Source organism: Myxine glutinosa, chromosome 10, assembly GCF_964187855.1.
Source record: "Myxine glutinosa chromosome 10, kmMyxGlut1.1, whole genome shotgun sequence".
Classification (NCBI taxonomy): Eukaryota; Metazoa; Chordata; class Myxini; order Myxiniformes; family Myxinidae; genus Myxine; species Myxine glutinosa.
In genome coordinates, this window is record NC_136270.1 from 13,675,422 (window position 1) to 13,697,394 (window position 21,973).

Consider the following 21,973-nt stretch of genomic DNA (forward strand, 5'->3'; position numbering starts at 1 on the left):
GGATGGAATTTAAGAGGGAGATGAAACAGTAAGGAAGAAGATAAGGAGCAGCCTAAACTGGAAATGAGCTGCTCAACAAAACACAGTAAGTAAGGAGCTAACAATAACAATAAAAAAGTCACAGGAGAATGGTCTGGCTTTCCTAGTAGAAATTCACCACCATGGAAATTGAGACTGCAGCAAAAAAGAGACGATTCAGAAAGAAAACCTTACAACCGCCCGAAACAATTCAAGAACCAAAGGGGAATATCAAAAAAGAATCCCCTCCCTCTCCACCCAAAAAAGAGACGAGTATAAAATGAAAGAATAGAAACAAAATTATATATATATATATCATACAGGGTGTTTATAAAGTCTCTATCTATTTCAGAGAAGTAACGGTTAACTGTGTTAAATTCAATTATAAAATGATAGAAGGTATACATTTATTGTATACTTAGGAATAAGATTCTACATGTGCACCATCAATATCTCTACAGAGCTTAAAACTTTCCGCAGCATTTCTGAGCATATCCTGGAGCATTTCAGAGGTTATTTTGTGAACAGCCGCTTCACTGAAATACTACCAGTCAAAAGTTTAAGTACTCTTTTAATTGTTAAGTACACATGTGAAGTACCTCAACTTTTGACTGGTAGTGTGTATATATATATATATATATATATATATATATATATATATATATATATATATATATATATATATATATATATATATATATATGAAAGAGCTTAAGCTTTTCCAGCGGGCTCAGCAGCAAAGCCCTGGAACCAGTTCAAAATGAGAATAGATTTAGATATGATCTCCTGAGATGATTAGGCTTATTAACTACAAAGAATCCGGAAGGAATTCCTATGTTTATAAACATAGGAATATGTTTCCTATGTTATGTTCTAATAGGTCCTTCCATGACATGGTATTCCTATTACAAAATAAATAACAAAAACAATGATAACATTGTAACAAAGCATATTTATTAATACTAATAATATTAACAACAATAATAATATTCGTACCATTTGGCAATAATAAAACGAATGTATAATCCCTGCTCTGGTCCAAGCAGACCTGGGCTTGGTGAAAGGTAAACCAGTGCTGAAGCAGTAGAGCAGGCAGGTATGCCACAGGGTAGTGCACAAAAACTACATCAAACATGGAGTAGCATCTTAAGACCATTCCATTCACGTACATGAAGGAAATAAACCAGGTCAAACGCAGACCTTCGAACATGGAGACACGTGTGTACCTTCAAAACAAAACCGGCGAATCACAAAATCAAAATAAGACCAATTACTGCACTGTAATTACAAGAAGGAAGCCGGACATTAATTTTGATATTGTTGGTTTTTGTAGGGCAGGTACCCACCCAGCACGTACAGCTGGGGCCCAGGTGGGAAATAGGTGGATGGGATGGGCTAAGGTGGGCTTGGTTTCTGAGTGGGTTTTTTAAACTGGGTTCCACATGGGTCTCATCTGGACAGCCGATGTCATTCTACAACTAGAATGACACTCTTTGACGTCATATCCCACCTACATAGCTGGCTGGGGCCCACATGGGTTTTTGTCGGTTAGGTGGGCTGAACTGGACTTTCAGTGGGCTTTGAACTGGGCCCTATGGTGGGTCCCAGGTGGGCCAAGCCAATGTTAGTTTCAGAAGTTTTTTTTTTTAATGGCAGCAGCAGCAGCTGGCAGCCAACGTGTTATCGAGACCAGTTCAACAACAGTTTTGAAACATGAGTTTGTTGTTGTCTGAAGTGAATCATTCCGTTTGAAGCAACATTGTAGTTTCCAATCAGCGGCCATGTTGTAAACCCTGATGTAGATCGATAATACTTGAACCATCAATTTTATGATACTTCGGATGGTGGTTCAATGTAGAGGGTTGAAAGCTTGATTTTTAGTAAATCTATACCTGCTATAAGAGAGATGTGTGTGTATGTATGTGTGTGTGTGTGTGTGTGTATGTGTGTGTGTGCGTGTGTGTGTGTGTGTGTGTGTGTGTGTGTGTGTGTGTGTGTGTGTGTGTGTGTGTGTGTGCCATTTCTCTCAGGGATGGGTGAACGGATTCTATATTCGTCAAACTTTCAGTGTCATTCACACCCTTGGTATTCTGGAAGCAGGAATACTACAGCAAGATGTTCCAAGACATTTCAAATACCACAGGAACAGCGTGGAATTATTTAAGTATTTACCATTATTAACTTGTTTTGACAAATCCAAGTTAGGATGTTCTTTAAGATAACTTCAAGCAAAAGCCTCTCTAAAAATACACTCCATTCTATATTTCCACTGACAGTAAAGCAGATGTGATGTAGCTAATGCAGTATTGATTTACACCCCCATTTACATTCACATGAGGTCCAGGAAAAATCCATGTATAACCCATGCAAATCCCATGCCCAGCCCACATGTGGGGTATCTCACGAAAAGCCCATGCACTGCCCACGTGGGCAACCCAGTTGGTGCCAGCCCGATGGTCCAAATTGAACCAAATCTTTGTTCAAAGGAATTGAAGTTCTATGAATCGAAAAGTCAAGGTGGCAAAACAACCAACGCTAAGTCAAGAAAAACTCACAAAGCACAAGATAACTGGAAGCTGCACTGATGAGATGACGTCACAGACGACTCATGAACAGGATTCAGTGTTTACAACATTCACGGGAACAAGTACTATTGTCATGCAAATGAGAGAGACGAAAATAACGCCGATAACGTACCGGGCCTCGAAGGCCCCGTAGGGTGTGAATCAGGGCTAGAGTTATGAAGTCAACTTTTTTCTCAAAACAACGAATTTTTTTTTTCACAAACAACACAAGAATATGTGTCACCACTTTATAGGAGCTTCCAGGAAAGGTCATGCAGATCAACGTTTTCATAATAAAGTTATTCCAAAACAAAAAGCTGCAGGGCCTCCCAGGCCCAGAGAGTGCATTATCGGGTTAATGTCATTTTATCATAAGTTTATTTCAGACAATATAAAACTACAATTATAATCTTTTTCGAGCCTTCGGAACATCGGGCCCTTTTTTTCTTTTTCGGACCATGATCGGCCGAACAACCTGCTACGTGTCCTCAAAATGGACGCCAGCCTCATCTTCATCTGGTTTCACCACCAGATTTGCTCAACACCACTATTTGAGTTATTAGCAAACTCCATTCACAAAAAAATAGCCATTGCCAGATTGATTTTTTTCATTACCAAACAGATTTCTCATTACCATATTTCACTCGAATTTGCATGGTAATGATAAATGACAGTTCGCAACGGCGGTTGAAGAAGGTTCCTCCATTAGTTGTGTTTTCCACAGAAAAAGTAAAGAACGCCACAAAGTACAAAAGTATTAAACCATACGATTGTATTCAATAAAAATGTGTATAAAGGACAAATTTCTATGAAATTTGAAATTGATATCGTGTTTTATCGGAATAACCGGATTATAATGAAGAAGAAGCTTGCATCCCTCTTCATCAGTCGGTATGCTTTTCGCTCTCTCAAACTAATCGGAGTTTTGTTTATATTCCTTTATTTTCGTCGATATTTTAATGCATGTTTTCTGAGGCAATGATTAATAAAATGTTTTTTGGCGGTTTGATGGGTTTTCAATGTAAAATATTTGATTTTAAATACGTTTTTAAAGATGTAATTAAAGCGCGGCGTTACGCGCGCTGCTTGCGAGCAAGGAGGAAGCGGACAAGCGGTAACTTATAAGCGTCTTTATTTCAGGAGCTCACTGTAACACTAAGCTGCTCAGGGCTGCGCGCCCCGTGTATATCGTGAGGCCACGCCTCTCTCCCTGGCGTGGCCTATCCCCACTTGGTGTGCGGGGTGATGTCACCACGTCAGTGCTTTCGTGTCCGCCACACGCGCCCCCCCAGAATCCCCGCGCACCTGAAGGGTCAGTTTGCGGGGCAAACGGATGACCCGGCCGAAGCGCCCCCTGGCGACTGGCGGCGTCTGGGATGCAGGGATGCCATCTGGGATGCCTCCGGCTGCAGGACCGGGTGGCGGCGGGACTGGGCAGTGCCGGGGGTCCGCCCGCAGGGGGGCGGCCCCGACGCGGGGGTCGGGCCACTGGCGGTGGATGGTCCACGTCGAGGTGGGCCGGCTTGAGGCGGTCTACAGAAACGCGGTCAGGAGTACCGCCGATGTCCAGGGTGAAGTGCTTCGCCCCGGTCTCCAGCACGCGGAAAGGCCCGTCGTACGGGGGCCGCAGTGGTGTCCGGTGGGCATCGTGGCGGACGAAGACGTACTCCGCCGTGCGAAGCTCCGGGGCGACGTGCGTCGGTGGGTGCCCGTGGCATGCCGTTGGCACCGGGGCGAACCTCTGGGCGGTCTCTTGCAGAGCGGAGCGCTGCTGTGCCGCAGACCATGGTGCCGTGGAGTCGGGGAGGAACTCGCCCGGCACCCGCAGCGGTTGCCCGAAGACCAACTCCGCCGCGGATGCGCGCAGGTCCTCCTTGGGCGCCGTCCGGAGGCCCAGCAGGACCCAGGGGAGCCTGTCGACCCAGCCGCCGTCGCGGAGGGTGGCCCGGAGCGCGGCCTTCAATGAGCGGTGAAATCGCTCACACAGGCCGTTAGACTGGGGGTGGTAGGCCGTGGTTCGGTGCAGCCGGACCCCGAGCCCCTGCGCGACCGCCCCCCAGAGCTCCGAGGTGAACTGGGGGCCGCGGTCGGACGAGGTGTCTGAGGGGGCGCCGAACCGGGCGACCCAGGTGGCGATGAAAGCCTGCGCGACATCGGCCGCCGTCGTCGACGCCAAGGGCACGGCCTCCGGCCACCGGGTGGTGCGGTCCACCATGGTGAGGACGTGGGTGAAACCCCACGAGGGGGGCAGAGGTCCCACCAGGTCCACGTGGACATGGTCAAACCGGCATTCCGGCACCGTGAACGGGGCCAACGGGGCCTGGGTGTGCCGGTGCACCTTGGCGCGCTGGCACGCGAGGCACGTCCTGGCCCAGCCACGGACGGCCTTCCGGAGGCCATGCCGGACGAACTTGTCGGCGATCAACCTTTGGGAGGCCCTCGCGCCCGGGTGGGACAGGCCGTGGATGGCGTCAAACACCTGGCGCTGCCAGCCCGCGGGCACGATTGGGCGAGGACGCCCGAGGGAGACGTCGCACAAGAGGGCCGCGCCCGCGCGGTCGAACGGCACCTCGGTGACGCGGAGGCCCGTGACGGCGGTCCGCAAGGCCTGGACGTCGGGGTCAGCGGCCTGGTCCGCTGCCATCCGGGCATAGTCGATGCCGAGGTGGACTGCGTGGGCGACGACCCGGGAAAGGCAATCCGCCACCGGGTTGTCCTTCCCCGCAACGTGCCGGATGTCCGTCGTGTACTCGGACACGGCCGAGAGGTGACGCTGTTGCCGGGCCGACCACGGCACGGTGACCTTGCCCATCGCGAAGATCAGCGGCTTGTGGTCGACGAAGGCCGTGAACGCACGGCCCTCGAGCAGATGGCGGAAGTGCCTGACCGCCAAGTGAAGCCCGAGCAACTCGCGGTCGAAGGTACTGTAACGGCGTTCGGGTGGGCGAAGCTGCCGGCTAAAGAAAGCCAGCGGTTGCCAAGCTCCACGCACCCATTGCTCGTGCACCGCGCCCACCGCGTAGTCCGAGGCGTCGGTGGTGAGGGCGATCGGTGCATCGGGCGCCGCGTGCGCGAGCATGGTGGCGTTAGCCAAGGCGAGCTTCGCGCCCGTGAACGCCGTGTCCATCTGCTCGGTCCAGGTAACGTCGCCTTTGCCCAGCTTACCTCAGAGAGCTTCGTGCAGGGGGCGCAGGAGCTGGGCGATACGGGGCAGGAACCGATGGTAAAAGTTCACCATGCCCAGGAACTCCTGCAGCCCTCTGATCGTGCGGGGGCGCGGAAACCCCTTCACCGCCTCCACCTTGGCCGGCAGGGGGACGGCTCCGTGCCTGGTGACACGGTGCCCCAGAAAATCGATTATGGCGGCGCCGAACCGGCACTTCGCGGGGTTCACAATCAGGCCATGCTGGCCCAGGCGTTCGAAGAGCGTGCGGAGGTGGCGTAGGTGCTCTTCGCGGGACGCGCTGGCGACGAGGATATCGTCCAGGTAGATGTAGACAAAATCCAAGTCGCGCAGGACGCTGTCCATCAGTCGCTGGAACGCCTGAGCCGCATTCTTCAGACCGAAGGGCATCCGCAGGAACTCGAAGAGTCCGAATGGCGTGATGACCGCCGTCTTCGGGACGTCCTCCGGCCTGACAGGGACCTGATGGTAGCCGCGTATGAGGTCCACCTTCGAGAAGAAGGACATGCCCGCCAAACGGGCGGAAAAGTCCTGAATGTGGGGGACGGGGTAGCGGTCGGGAGTCGTGGCGTCATTGAGACGGCGATAGTCCCCGCACGGTCGCCATCCCCCGCCGGGCTTCATCACGATGTGCAGCGGCGACGCCCAAGCGCTCTCTGAGCGCCGAATGATGCCGAGTCGCTCCAGGGTAGCGAACACCACTTTTGCCACCGCCAGCTTCGTTGGCTCGAGGCGGCGTGCCCGGGCATAGACCGGTGGCCCGACGGTGGGGATGTGATGGGCCACCCCGTGCTTGACGGCCCCCGCCGAGAAGGTGGGCCGCATGAGGGCCGGGAAGCCGGCGAGGAGGCGGGTGAATGCGTCCGCTGCCGGAAGCGTACAGACCAACGTGGCCGGAACCGAACCGTTTGGCAAGCCGCTTGGCAAGCCGCTAGTTGAGCTGCTCGACGAGCTGGGCAGCGCACAAGCGAGCGAGCTGAACGTCTCGGCCTGGACAAGACGTCTGCGCTTTACGTCGACCAGGAGCCCATTAGTGCACAGGAAGTCTGCGCCAAGCAGTGCCATGGGCACGTCGGCGGTGACGAACGTCCATCGGAAAACCTGCCCTCCGAACCGCAGAGAGAGGCAGCGTTTTCCGTACGTACGGATGGGCGTCCCGTTCGCGGCAAGCAGCGCGGGGCCCCCGCCCGCGGCGTGCTTGTCTGACGTACCGGCGGGAATGACACTCACCTGCGCTCCCGTGTCGCACAGGTAATGGCGCCCGGATAAGGTGTCCGTTCTGAACAGCAGGCTGCTCGAACGGCCGGCGCTCATCGCCACTATTGAGCGCCGGCCCGGGCGTTTCCTGACCTGTTGAAGGAGCATGGCGGATGACACTGCCGAGCCTCGTGGCCGAATTTGGCGTGGAACCAGCACCAGGTGGTGGAGCTGGAGGAGCGCGGCTGGCTCCGCCAGGCCGGTGGAGTTGGCGGGTTTCCCCGCGGTGGCGGTTTTCGCCGCAGCGGTGGGCGGGGCGTGGCGGCGGTCACGAGGTGCGTATCAGCATGCTGCGTATGCTGTGTAAGCTGATGCTGTGGATCAGCATCATCAGCAGCATCAGCCTCGAGGTCCGTGACGGTCGCAAAGTACCTGTCCGCCTCGGCTGCCAATGCTCGGGGTTCCGTTAGCACGGTCCCGGCCAACGCGAGGCGAACCTGCGCTGGAAGTTGGCGACGGAAAAGCGCCAGGAATAGAGAACCGGGGGCTTCGTCGCCCAACAGTGACAGCATATGGTCCATTCGGACCGACGGGCACGTGTCGCCGAGCTCGGGGAGATCCAGGAGGCGGTCGGCCCGTGCGTCGTCCGTGAGGCCCAACGTGGCTAGGAGTAGCCGCTTGAGTGCCTCGTACTTGTGGCCGTCCGGTGGGTGGCGAAGGACGGACACAACTCGAGCGGCCGTGCCGGGCCCGAGGGAGGCGACGACGTGGCAGTAACGCGTGTCGTCGCCGGTGAGGCGCCGAAGCTGAAATTGGGCTTCGGCTTGGACGAACCAGACTTCGGCCTGGGCCTCCCAAAATTCGGGAAGTTTGATGACGTTGGCCATGGCAATGGCGTCGTGTGTGGAAGGATCGCTCCGGCAGATCCAACGTCGAGGGTCACCAGTAAAGCACGGCGTTACGCGCGCTGCTTGCGAACAAGGAGGAAGCGGACAAGCGGTAACTTATAAGCGTCTTTATTTCAGGAGCTCACTGTAACACTAAGCTGCTCAGGGCTGCGCGCCCCGTGTATATCGTGAGGCCACGCCTCTCTCCCTGGCGTGGCCCATCCCCACTTGGTGTGCGGGGTGATGTCACCACGTCAGTGCTTTCGTGTCCGCCACATAATTCAAGTTAAGGATTGTGGCCTTTATTTTTACTCACGCGTTTTTGTCGAGGTATACTGAAGAGCAAATATATTTCTATATATTATTCATGACGTGTTTTTTTGTGATTTAATTTTTTTTGAGGAATAACTGTTGTAACGGCCGAAACAAACAAACAAACGCTAACTGCATTTCCCGCCTAATTCTTGACTGGAATCTAGTTTCGACATTTTTCCCGAGATAAACTTTGTGAATTGTACAAAATCTTTCATTCAAGCTCTATATACAATACAAGTAAGATACACGTATATTTGATGACTTGTGTTACAATCACTTTTTCTCGTAAGTGACGTGATTTTTATTTATTTATTTATTATTTTTCCCCCAAAACTGTTAACCCATAAACTGATGAAGCGCGTTGGGCCGATCACGCACAGGTTGACCGGCCAACCTGGTGGTCCTACCAAATATGGTCAAATGGGCGTGTTCTAGCCACTATTCATATGCAAATGAGTTGAAACTGACGTCAACAAAAATAACGATTCATGGCCTTTCTTTACAATGTCTAATACACAGGTTAACTTATGTAAGATTGCTTATAATTGGTGCAGAAAATCCAATGACCAAAAAGCATTTCTGGGCTCCTGACCAATACATCTAGCACTTTATGGGTTAAGCCGTTAAGGCCGAGTAAATTATTAATTATTAATTTCATAGTTTATCCTCCTGGCTTTTCCAAAAAAGGAGGAGGGGCAACTTACCATTTGATATTTTCCGGATTTTTGATATTTTTTCCAAGATGGCCACCACATAGTGAAGTCGAGCAGACGAAAGACAAGCACTACCCTACTAACAACACATCCCATATACCATTAAAAATTATATATATATACCCGATTATATATACCCGATATATACATCGGGTATATATATATATATATATATATATATATATATATATATATATATATATATATATATATATATATACATCCATACATATTACATATATATATATACTTGGCATTTAATATGGAATATATATTTTTTCTTGACTTGGGTTTACTTTCTGAACTCAGTATATCAATCTGGTGAGTTTCTTTTACCCTTCGGTGATGTCTTTGTTGAAAGAACCATGTCACTGATTGTCTTTCGCAGCAAGAAGTCAATAACAGGATTATATCACAGGTGGCGTGACAAAATGTAAGGACAGGTACATTTGACGATTGGCTTCACAATCGGGTGTACAAGGGTTGTTGCGTTCTGTATTAGTGGAAAACAACTGCTGCACATCTACAAAAGTTATTGCCGCTTCCTCTGGAGATGGTCCGTCAACTTGACAATGCTGTTTGTCATGGAGTGGTGGCTTTACGAAATTCCGGCATGAAACAGCGTGCTATTGCTCGGCAGTATGGCATCACTCAAGGTCAGGTGTCAAAGATCCTGAAACGAAATGCTCAGAGGGGTGTCCCTTCTCCAATACCGAGGCCAGGACGTCCACGCAGAACCACAAGGAGAGATGATCGCCAGCTGCACCGGTTAGTCTGCAATGGCCATACCAAGTCAGCTAATTGGCTTAGGGCTGAGAGGCAGCAACTGACAAATGTGCCTGTATCCAGAAGGCTAATCAACCAACGACTGGTTCAAGCAGGCTATCGTGCCAGGCGTCCCCTGAGAAAGCCACGCCTGACCAGACAACACTGCCAGCGCCGATTGCAGTGGGCCAGAGAGCACCGTCAATGCCAGCCAGGACACTGGAATCACGTGACCTTCAGTGACGAGTCTAGATTTCTGGTCTATCGTCAAGATGGTCGCGTCCGAGTGCGCAAACAAGTGCATGAAGCCTACAACAAAGATTGTATAGTGCCAAGAGTCCAAGCTGGAGGTGGTGGGGTGACCGTTTGGGCTGCTTTTCATGCAGGGGGCAAAACTGACCTGGTTGTTCTGAATGGAAACCTGAACCAGTTCAAGTACAGGGTCATTCTGGAAGAAACATTGCTTCCACTTGCTTGTGCAGCCTTTCGAGGAAACTTTGTCTTCCAAGATGACAATGCATGGCCTCATCGTGCTCGCATGATCCAACACTTTCTTGCTGGCCGTGGTGTAGAGCATATGGAGTGGCCTGCCATGTCCCCGGATATGAATCCGATAGAGAACTTGTGGGCAGAATTAACGCGTCAAATCGACAACTTGGACCAGCAGCCGACCTTTGTGCGTGAATTGCAGCAGGCTATTGTCACTGCATGGCAAGCAATTCCTGTCCAAACCTTGGCAAATCTCGTGAACAGCATGCCTCGACGTGTACGTGCTCTCCTGAATGCTCGTGGGGGTTACACGAAGTACTGAACTGTAATTTTACTGTCCGTAATCCCAGTCGTAATTTAACTTTTGTTTTGGTTGAAATTTTTTTTGGCTAATGTGCAAAATAAAGAGATACTTTTGGAAAACGTACAGAAGTTTAAGACAGTACTGTCCGTGAATTGAGTTCGATATCAGTTTACATCACTTTCAAGGATCAATTTATTTGTTTAGAAATGTCAAATGTGGTTTTTGTTTCTTTGAAAGGTCACATTAATAAAATCTGGAATAATTTCAACATACTTCCAATGAACTTTTGGTTCTAAGACATCTTGAAAAGTAAGTTCACCCCCACAAAAAAAATAATTCCATATTAAATGCCAAGTCTGTATATATATATATATATTGTTGCGGATATGGGATTTGGCCTCCATATCCGCTTGTAAATATTCCCCTATTTCCCCAATACTCCCCAACTATCCCCAATCCCCCATTCCCTAGTCCCATTGTCTGTAAACAACACTCTGTAGAACCGACCTTCCCCTTTTTCCCCCATTAAATGTCGTGCCCAGGTTCACCGCATCTCACGTAGACACCTATAGGACATCTTGCTAGTTATTCTTAGTCTATGTCAGTTAAGGACTCGTTTCCATTAATTCTGACTCTTCGTTGCACCAGAATGTGATTGTATGGCACCAGTAGTGAGTTTAGGACCTCCCCATACCTCCTCCCATCTTCCTCATGAAACTACAACAACAACAACAACTACAACAACAACAACAACAACAACTACAACAACAGCGCGCGGGGAGTGTGCGTCCTCACTCCGGCTTGGTTGGCCGCCATTGCCCATGTGCGCCGACGGGGTTACCACGAAGGGGCTGACTGTCGGCCCCTCGTCAAGGGCGGAGCCCGGTAACCCCCCGCACCCAATAAGAAGCAACGGGCCGATTCCATCTGGGGCGGAGCTAACGAGCCGAGGGCGTGTCACTCCCCGCTGGATATACGCAGCCACTTACCGGACGTGATGTGAGATGCGCCCCCAGCTTGAAGAAGAACCAGTCGCCACCTCCGAGCGCTGAGAGACCTCCCTGCATCTTTCGGACCGTGTGGATCCTGTCCCTGAGCCAAGGTGCACCTTGTGCTGACCATCGACGACCTGCCCTTCCTTGCCATCAATCCCTGTGTGAGTCAGTTTTGTCCTGTTTATCTGTGGTCTGTCGGGGCTACTATAAGGCCGTGATTAAGTGCCCACCTTCCTATGCTGTCCCTCTTGTCCTTGTAATCTAAACGTTCCGCATATCCCATATTATAACCTCCTCCGGAGGTCTTGAGAACTGTACCCCTGGTGTCGTGTCATTTAACCCAGCTGTTGTGTCCTTTCCTTAATTGATTTAGCATAGCGCGACTCGGCCAACGTTCGAGTATAATCGGGTAAACTGTGCAGACGCGGTCATACCAAACCGCTCGGTAAACTAACATCCACAACCGCGTCTGTAACATTTGGTGTCGGGAAGTGGGATTCCATCCGGAGCGCGTTTCACGCGCTCGAAATTATAACGGCGAAATTTGATTTTGTTTTACGAAAATAAAAACCCGAATTTTGAAAGTCGCGCTATGGCAGACCAAGACGGCTGGGTTCCGGTAGAAGAGAGTGAGGCAGGGTCGATCCAGGACCAAATTGAGGGACAAGAGGAGAGCGAAGCAGTGAGGGTAGCAGATTCGCAAAATAGCGTCGTCGCGCACGAGGTATCAGACGCGCGAAATAGCGCCTCGCACATGGCCACGGCGCCCACGCCCGCGACCGTAGTAGCGCCGCTGGTAAATTTGGACCTTTTTTTCATACAAATGAAGGCCCTTATGGCCCAGAATAGCGAGAAAATGAGGGAGGAAATGAGGGCTCAGAGTGAGCGATTGGAGGGCCAATTGGGGGTAATGGGAAACCAAATGGGGGTAATGAGGGACGAAGCGAGGGGTACTGGTGAGGGGTTAGACAACGGGATAAAAGAGGTGAAAAATGGGTTAATGGGGGTAGAAAACAGAATGGCCGCTCAAGAGAATCAAATGGAAGGGATGCAAAAGGGGTTAGAGGGGTTAGAAAACAGGATGGAAGGCAAATTGAGGGACATGAGGGACCAAGCGGAAAGGGAAGTTAAACAAATGGGGCAGCAGATAGAGGGGGTCAGAATGGGGGTAGAAACCAAACTGGATGCTCACAGGGAGGAAATGGAGCAGATGAGGGTGGCATCTGGGCAGGAGATGCAAGTGATGGGAGAGGAGATCAGAAGAGGTGTGAGTGAGGAGGTCGGAGGAGTGCGCGAGGAGGTGAGGCACTGTAATGAGCACATGGAGAAGGAGGTGAGAAAGGGGACTGTAAAGTTACAAGGGGGTAATTAAAAAAGAGTGTCAGACGGTACATGAGGACCTGACGAGGAAAATGAACAAAGTGGTAGAGGTGATGGAGGTTAAAGAGCGGGAGGTGCGGGAGCACATAGAAAAAAATAAAGTGGAGTTAGAGGAAGAACTTAAAGGGGCGCACGAGGAGATGAAGGAGGTGAAGCAGAAATTAGAAGAAGTGGAAGAAGGGGTGAGCGAAATTAAGAAGCGACGGAGAGAGGATAAGAAAGAGATAAAAGAGGAGATAAAAGAATTGGTCCGAAGTCTGTGTTCGGATCGTGATGATGTGCTCATTAACCGGATGAGGGATTCGCAGGTGATGGAGGAGAAGCGAAGAGGAAGAGGACCCGGTGTAAGTGGTGACCAATATGGTCGTGCGTATGATGCGCCAGGGGATTTAATAAGCTTGGGGGTCGAGATGGACCCGGGTGTTCGTGAGAGGCCGTTGGTGAAGTGTGCGACAGGTCTGGTGTGCGAAAAAAAGAGGTGTGCGAGAAAGTCCGACTCTGGGGTGTGTGAGGAAAAAGTGCGTGCCAAGGAGTGAAGGTGCTGGCGAGAGTGAGTCGGTCGTAGCGCGTGTGCGAGGGAGCACATGGAAGCGCGGTGTGGTAAGTGTTACAGAGGGTGTGACGGGAGAGTGTGCGCGAGAAAGGTGTGTGACGGACAGGTGCATGAGGAAAGAGTGCGCTGTCAAAGGCAAGGAAGAATGCACGCCGGTGGTGAGTGTTACAGAGGGTGTGACGGGAGAGTGTGCGCAAGAGTGTGCGCGAGAAAGGTGTGTAACGGACAGGTGCATGAGGAAAGAGTGCGCTGTCGGGAGTAAGGGTGAGTGCGTTGTCAAGAGTGGAGGTGAGAGTAGTAAGAGTGACACGGAGCGTGAGTTGGTTGTGACAGGTGAGAAAGGAAGCACACCTGGAATGGTAGAGCGTGTGTGGGAATGCACACTTGAATTGGTAGTGAGGCACGTGGTTGGGTGTGCGAGTGAGAGCACACCTGTGATTGTCACAGAGGAGGTGACCGAGGAGGGGGCGCGAAGAGGTGTGTTGGTGAGGTGTGCGAGCGACGAATGTGTGCCAAGGTGCTCGGTGGTCAGGTGTGTGACCAAGGCTGTGAGTGGAATGAGTGTACCGAGGTGTGTAAGGAAAGGTACGAGGAGCATCGAAACGGCTGGATGTGTGAGCAAGGAACGGGCTGCGGGGTGTAAGCATGCAGGTGAGGCATCGAAGGTAACCGGGTTAGAGGTTAGAGCGACTTTTAGCCGAATCGGGCCCTCGGTGCGTGCCGGGCCTCGCTTTGAACGGCCGCGTCCGTTCTCCACTAGGCGGAGCTGGCAGCCCGATAGGAAGGATCGTCATGGCGACCCCTTTTTGTTGAGACGTGCCGGCAGGTCGAGGTCGGGACATTGGATGGCTCCACGCCAAGGTGGTGCGTGGGGTCTCGGGCCGGGTAAGCCCCCGTCCCTGCCCCGAATGCGGGACATATCCAGCCGCTGGCACCAAACAACCCGCATTCATGGCTTGGCTTTACGAAGCCGGGCTTTGGACAGGAATTGGCGCACCGAGAGGCATTAGTGAGTAGACTGTGTGATGAGGTTAGTGTTTTGGCCCCCAAATTAGAGAAAAACAAAATTTGATGATTGGCAAAGGATTGGCAGTAATGATTGGCAGATGATGGGTAGTGATTGGCAAATTTTTGATTTGTTGAAATTTGATGTGCAAAATTGGTAGTGAGCGATGGGCCCGGTGGGTAAGGGTGGCATCCATGCCACCCTTCCCATGGTGGGGCAAATGCGCTATAGGTTATGGGGTGTATGGCAGTGAAAACTAGCCCGGGTGGGTTAGGTTATATTGTTAGGGATCTAGTGAAGATGACATTAGGTGACGTTAAGATTAGTTAGTGACTGATACCTGTAGTGGGGACGCAGGTAGATTAGTGTGGATGATAATGACGTGGGAGCGCAATAGTTTAAAGGGACGACTGGGAAGCGCAAGTTTCAGAAGGGAGTAGTTAGCTGAGATGATGCCGTGTGTGTGAGAATTGAACAGGTGTGATTGCACAGGTGTGCAACTGGACAGGTGTGTGGAGCAGTGTATGAGTAGTGAGTGGTGTGGATCAGCGCGAATGCGCTTGGGGAGAGAAGGGTGCAGGTGGCACCAGGTGTGAGAGCACAGGTGTGCAAGTACAGGTGTGTGGAATATATGGAGCAGAGAATGAGTGGTGTGGAGAGAGTTGGAGTAAGTGGTACGGAGTGGTGTGCATGGTGCGAAGGTGTGGATGGGGGAAGAGTGGACCCCTTTCACGAGTACCCGGGGCGGGTAGTGTAAGTGTTAGGTAGAGGGTATAGGTAAATTGTGGTTGGATATTGGCATGTGTGGTGCGGTTGCAGAATGGTATTGTGGATGGGTGCATTAGTGTTGTGGAAATGGCTGGGCGTGTAGCCTGTTAGTGTGTGTAGTTGGTTGGGCACTCCACCACTGTGAGGATGTCGGCCAGGTGAGGCCGCAGGTGGGCTCTGGGAGCCGTTAGTGTCAGTGGGTGCCTGAGGATCCCGGGTGTGGATCGGGCAGCCCAGTGCCAGAGAGGGCACCGAGTGGGGAGAGCGCCAGAGGGCCTTCCCCAGGTAGATAGGTTAGGGTGAGGAGCAGGTAAGCTCGGGTGGCAACTACAGTGGTGGAGGTGTGCAGGTGGGTAGACCTGCTGGGAGAGCTACACGTCGCGGCCCAGAAATTGTGTGAGGGCACCGGGAGATGAATCGGGGGAGTGAGACCCCAAATTGAAAAGCACCACAGTTGGGTCAATGGGAATTGGTTTTTAGAACCCATAGTGTAAGAGGGCCAATGGTTTGGCAGGAGAAAGACCCCGGGTAATGTAAAGTTGTTAAAGTCATTTAGGAAATAGTTAGGATTGATGAACCTGTCGCACCATACGCAGCCACTTACCTGTGGTGATGATGACTCCACACCTGTGTTTTCTTTGTTTTGTGTTGCAGGAAATGAGAATTGCTGTGTGGATTGGTGAGACGCATCACGACGTGGATGAGACATTGGGGTGATTCCATCTCTCCCTCCCTAGGAGGGACTGATGATGAATTGGTGCTGGCAAATTATGATGTTGAGTTGGAGATGGCAAATTTTGATGAGAGTTGAAAATGGCAAATTTGATTGGTTAGGAGGGAGAGAAGACGAATTTGGTTTATGGGAGGAACGGGGAAGACAGTAGGGACGTTTGTTGATTTGTAAAGTAGATGTTTATGGGTAGTGTTGTGTTTTGTGGATACAGTAAGGGGTAAGGGAGGGGCAATGTAGGTTACCTGGTGGGGGGGGGGGGGGCGTACGGTAGGAACGTACCTGTCTCACCTGGTTCCCATGTGCCCCTAGTCTGCATTACCTTGTATTGCGTGCACTTTTGCGCCCTTACCACCTTACTCACTTGTTTTCTTCTTTTGTCTCCCACCTCCGAGGATCTGGTTTTGGGGCAGAGAGAGAGGAGAGAGAGGTGCTGGCTCCGCAGTTGTGGGCCTGCACTGTCGCTGCTTGCTGCCGGGATCGATACACCATATGGACCGCAATGTTTGTGGCCGCCCACCATGGACCGCAGTCTTTTGCGGGCAAGCACCACCCGTTGATGGACCTATGGGTCAACGTGGCACCTATGCCATACAGGTGAACCACTTTTAGTTGGCCCCCTGACGGCCACAAGACAGAAATGGACGCGGTTGGCGCCTTTCTTTATTTTTGAAAGAAGCAAGAAGGCCAAGTGCACCACATGAAGGCAAGACCAGCGGCAGAACATCGGCCGGTTGCGACACCACCGGTGATTTATAAACACTTTATTGGTGCACCGGATGGTGCTGACTGTGTTATGGGGTGGTGCTTTTGGTGCTTGGATGGGGTGCTCTGCACATTATTAAAGGCCGTAAGGCCACAGAGCACTCGTGGGTTGGTGTATCGATGCTGGCATGCGTGCTCTCTCTATGCATAACATCTGCATGTGTTCCTCCAAAAACAGGTCCTGGATCGTAGTGTAAATAGCAGCGTAGTCTTGTGTAAATAATGCTCCCTACCGGCTGTATGTTTAGTTTGCGAATTCTTTCCGCGATTCGGTTATCCTGTGGGTGTGTTTCTGTGAGGAGAAGGGTGCAACGTCGCAGGGGGACATATTTACTCATTTGTGAACATCTGTAAAACTGTCGCACTCAGGGTAGAGTTAATAGTAGAGGGAACTACATCTGAGTGCCACACTAAAGTAGGTAAAAATTTATCGGGTCGGGACGCCCCGAGGTAGAGGAGGGTGCAATGTTGCGGATATGGGATTTGGCCTCCATATCCGCTTGTAAATATTCCCCTATTTCCCCAATACTCCCCAACTATCCCCAATCCCCCATTCCCTAGTCCCATTGTCTGTAAACAACACTCTGTAGAACCGACCTTCCCCTTTTTCCCCCATTAAATGTCGTGCCCAGGTTCACCGCATCTCACGTAGACACCTATAGGACATCTTGCTAGTTATTCTTAGTCTATGTCAGTTAAGGACTCGTTTCCATTAATTCTGACTCTTCGTTGCACCAGAATGTGATTGTATGGCACCAGTAGTGAGTTTAGGACCTCCCCATACCTCCTCCCATCTTCCTCATGAAACTACAACAACAACAACAACTACAACAACAACAACAAGAACTACAACAACAGCGCGCGGGGAGTGTGCGTCCTCACTCCGGCTTGGTTAGCCGCCATTGCCCATGTGCGCCGACGGGGTTACCACGAAGGGGCTGACTGTCGGCCCCTCGTCAAGGGCGGAGCCCGGTAACCCCCCGCACCCAATAAGAAGCAACGGGCCGATTCCATCTGGGGCGGAGCTAACGAGCCGAGGGCGTGTCACTCCCCGCTGGATATACGCAGCCACTTACCGGACGTGATGTGAGATGCGCCCCCAGCTTGAAGAAGAACCAGTCGCCACCTCCGAGCGCTGAGAGACCTCCCTGCATCTTTCGGACCGTGTGGATCCTGTCCCTGAGCCAAGGTGCACCTTGTGCTGACCATCGACGACCTGCCCTTCCTTGCCATCAATCCCTGTGTGAGTCAGTTTTGTCCTGTTTATCTGTGGTCTGTCGGGGCTACTATAAGGCCGTGATTAAGTGCCCACCTTCCTATGCTGTCCCTCTTGTCCTTGTAATCTAAACGTTCCGCATATCCCATATTATAACCTCCTCCGGAGGTCTTGAGAACTGTACCCCTGGTGTCGTGTCATTTAACCCAGCTGTTGTGTCCTTTCCTTAATTGATTTAGCATAGCGCGACTCGGCCAACGTTCGAGTATAATCGGGTAAACTGTGCAGACGCGGTCATACCAAACCGCTCGGTAAACTAACATCCACAACCGCGTCTGTAACAATATAATTTATGTATATATAACATATACTCGATATGTCAACATCTACTGCAGTTGTGGCATTATCTGCTGTACTGTGTGCTTGTATATATATATATATATATATATGCTTGTACATATATTGGTAGGCGATGCGGACGTATAACTGGCGATGACGTCATGACGTTCGCTCATTAGGTTGGAGCACGCAATTACAGATACTAATTAATCAATCCCAACCGCATCCAGCTCGACTCCGTATAGTGAGTGGATACCAGAAATAATGTTACCGTGTGGCAGGCGATGCTTATCGCTCCCAGTAAGGTGCAGCACACACACACACACACACACACACACACACACACACACACACACACACACACACACACACACACACACACACACACACACACACTCTTGCATTACTGAGCAGAGCTGTCTGGCAGTTGTCATTGATGGACAATCCCTGGTGGAATCCCACATTTGCAAATTCGTTGAAAATATTCGCCAGAGTCTGGGTTCCGTCGAGGATCAGCTTCAAAAACTTTCTGTCAGTCTTCCAGATGCATACACAAATAATAATAATAATAATAATTCATTTATTTTGTATAGCGCTTTTCCAGAAGCCCAAAGGCGCTTTGACAGAGTGGCAAACATAATGCATAACAATACATGAAAACAACAATTGCAAAAAGACAAGAATCAATAGGGAAATATTTAAAGCAAAAGGAGGGAGAAGGAGAAGAGATAGTCAGGGGTTAAATGCTGTGGGTTGAATGTTGAATGCAGTGTTGAACAGGTGGGTCTTTAGTGATGTTTTGAATGTGGTGAGTGAGGAGGAGTCTCTGATGGTGTGAGGTAGTGAGTTCCAGAGGGTGGGAGCAGCGATGGAGAAGGCCCTGTCCCCCCAGGATCTGAATTTGGTCCGGATGGAGGGGGTCAGGAGGTTGGTACCAGCAGAGCGGAGGTTGCGGGTGGGAGTGTGTCTGGAGAGGAGGTCAGCCAGGTAGGATGGGGCCAGGTTATGGAGGGCTTTGTATGTCAAGAGGAGGATTTTGTACTGGATTCTCTGGGGGATGGGGAGCCAGTGAAGCTTGTAAAGGACGGGGGTGATGTGGTCACGGGTCCGGGAATGGGTGAGTAGACGGGCAGCGGAGTTCTGAATGTATTGGAGTTTATTGGTGATTTTTTAGGGTGAACCATAGAGGAGGCTATTGCAGTAGTCCAGACGGGAGGTGATGAAGGCGTGGATGAGGGTTTCTGCAGCCGTGGAGGAGAGGGATGAGCGGAGACGGGCAATGTTTTTCAGGCGAAAGAAGGCTGTCTTTGTGATCTGTTTAGTGTATTTGTCGAAGGAAAGGATTTGGTCAAAGATGACGCCAAGATTCCGGATGTGAGGGGAGGTGGATACTGGGATACCGTCGATGTTGAGGGCAAAGTTATGGGTGGATTTTGTGAGCGTTTTTGGGCCAATGATGATTATTTCAGATTTATCACAGTTAAGCTTGAGGAAGTTGATTTGAAGCCAGGATTTATCCTGGCCAGGAAGCCAGGAAGCCAGGACCACAAATGAAGACCATTTTAAGACCTAGGTCTACTGTCCTGTCAGCAGCTCAATTAAAGCTCCCAGGAAAGTTTGTTCTTCAGATTGATAATGTGCATGGTATCGCTAGAGCTTGATAGCTAGCTAAGTCAACTGCACACATGTAAGGATCTGAGCTGAGCATGTGGTGCGGCGTGAGCAAGCAGACGATATCGATTTCATTTCCGTGAGCGCTAAGCTTATCGGGACCACAAAATAGTTATTGATCTGGGTTCCAGACTCCTGTGACAAGGATAAAAGAATTATTTTATTATGTAACCTCATCCTTATAAAGGGAAGAGGAGAAGTAGAAGAAAATTTTATAGATCTGGACAGAAAATCGTAAGTTTCAAAAAAAGGAAGCGGGCGGGAACGAGAAACTAATGACTTATTTTACTTGGCCTAATATAAATGTAATATAATTTGAAACTCAGAAGCAAATGGAAAAACATGGAGTCTGTGTTTGTTTGATACTAATCCGACAACTCTGGGATATGGCAAGCAGGTTACTCATTTCTCTCTCTCAGTCTTTCAATAACCTTTGTCAACAATTGTAGATACAAGTCCGGGTCCACTGGGCTGTTGGAAGGTCATTTGTTCTCGATACAGAGTAGAATATTTAGGAATGTCCTTTAACGGCATAATTGTTGCTTGCGGTTAAAGGTCCACAGGCAGATTTTTTTTTTTAATGTAAATTATATTGATTTTTAAGTAATAAACAAAGAACTGAACGTGTTTTTTATTTTAATAATTTTTTGAGGTGTTACAGTAAAAAAACAAAAGCCGTCGGGCACCGCTCCTACAATTTGCGATGGTCATGACGTCATCTGCGTGACGTAATCAAAGGCAAGGTTGTCTCAGCACACAACGGATAATGGCCACAACTCGCTTCAGACTCGTCAGAAAATGGGTTTATCGAAATTTTTCTGATAATCTACTGATAATCAAAATGATTATAAAAACTACATGCAGCAAAACTATCCTCGAGATATCAAATTGCCCTTTTTGGGGGTGGGGGAGGGGGAGATGGGGCCATGGGGCCAATTGAGCATAAAAGGACACCCAAAAACATTAATATTTTCCTCCAACATATTTATTTAAAAAATAAAAAAGTTAATTGAAGTGTTTGTTGTGTTTGTTAATTGAAGCCACATCTATTAACTAGAAGGGCACTCAGGTGATAGCATACCTCCGCTGGTTGGCCATATCGCTCAATAGTGAAGAATGACTTAAAATTTTTCACTAGCTGGATCCGGATCCGGATCTTCACCAAAATTGAATCGATTCTTCCTTGTCACACACACAAGCTGTCCAACAAGTTTCGTCCAAATCCATCCATAACTTTTTGAGATATCCTCCTATGTATCGTTTTTGGCCCGATCTCCCAATGGTGAAGAATCACTTAATAAATTAAATAATTCTCATATCCGAATCAAAGCTCAGATCTTCACCAAAATCGAGTTGAATCGTCCTTGCCAGAAACCCAACCGGCCCACCAAGTTTCGTCCAAATCCATCCATAACTTTTTGAGATATCCTGCTATGTATCGTTTTTGGCCCGATCTCCCAATGGTGAAGAATCACTTAATAAATTAAATAATTCTCATATCCGAATCCATATTCACAGCTTCACCAAAATCGAGTTGAATCGTCCTTGTCAGACACCCAACCGGTCCACCAAGCTTCGTCCAAATCCATCCATAACTTTTTGAGATATCCTGCTATGTATCGTTTTTGGCCCGATCTCCCAATGGTGAAGAATCAATTAAAAATTAAATAATTCTCATATCCGAATCCATATTCACAGCTTCACCAAAATCGAGTTGAATCGTCCTTGTCAGACACCCAACCGGTCCACCAAGTTTCGTCCAAATCCATCCATAACTTTTTGAGATATCCTGCTATGTATCGTTTTTGGCCCGATCTCCCAATGGTGAAGAATCACTTAATAAATTAAATAATTCTCATATCCGAATCCATATTCAGAACTTCACCAAAACCTTCACCGTCCACAACTTTTTGAGATATTTTGTTCACAAACAGACAGACAGACAGACAAACCAACCAACCAACCAACATACTTGCCGGAATCTTTTCCGGCAAGTAACAAACAGACAGGGGTGAAAACATAACCTCCATACACCTTCGGTGGTGGGGGTTATTAAACCAAACATGATTTTCTGTGTCCGTGGCTCTTTGAGACTGCAAAGGATTCTCGGTGAC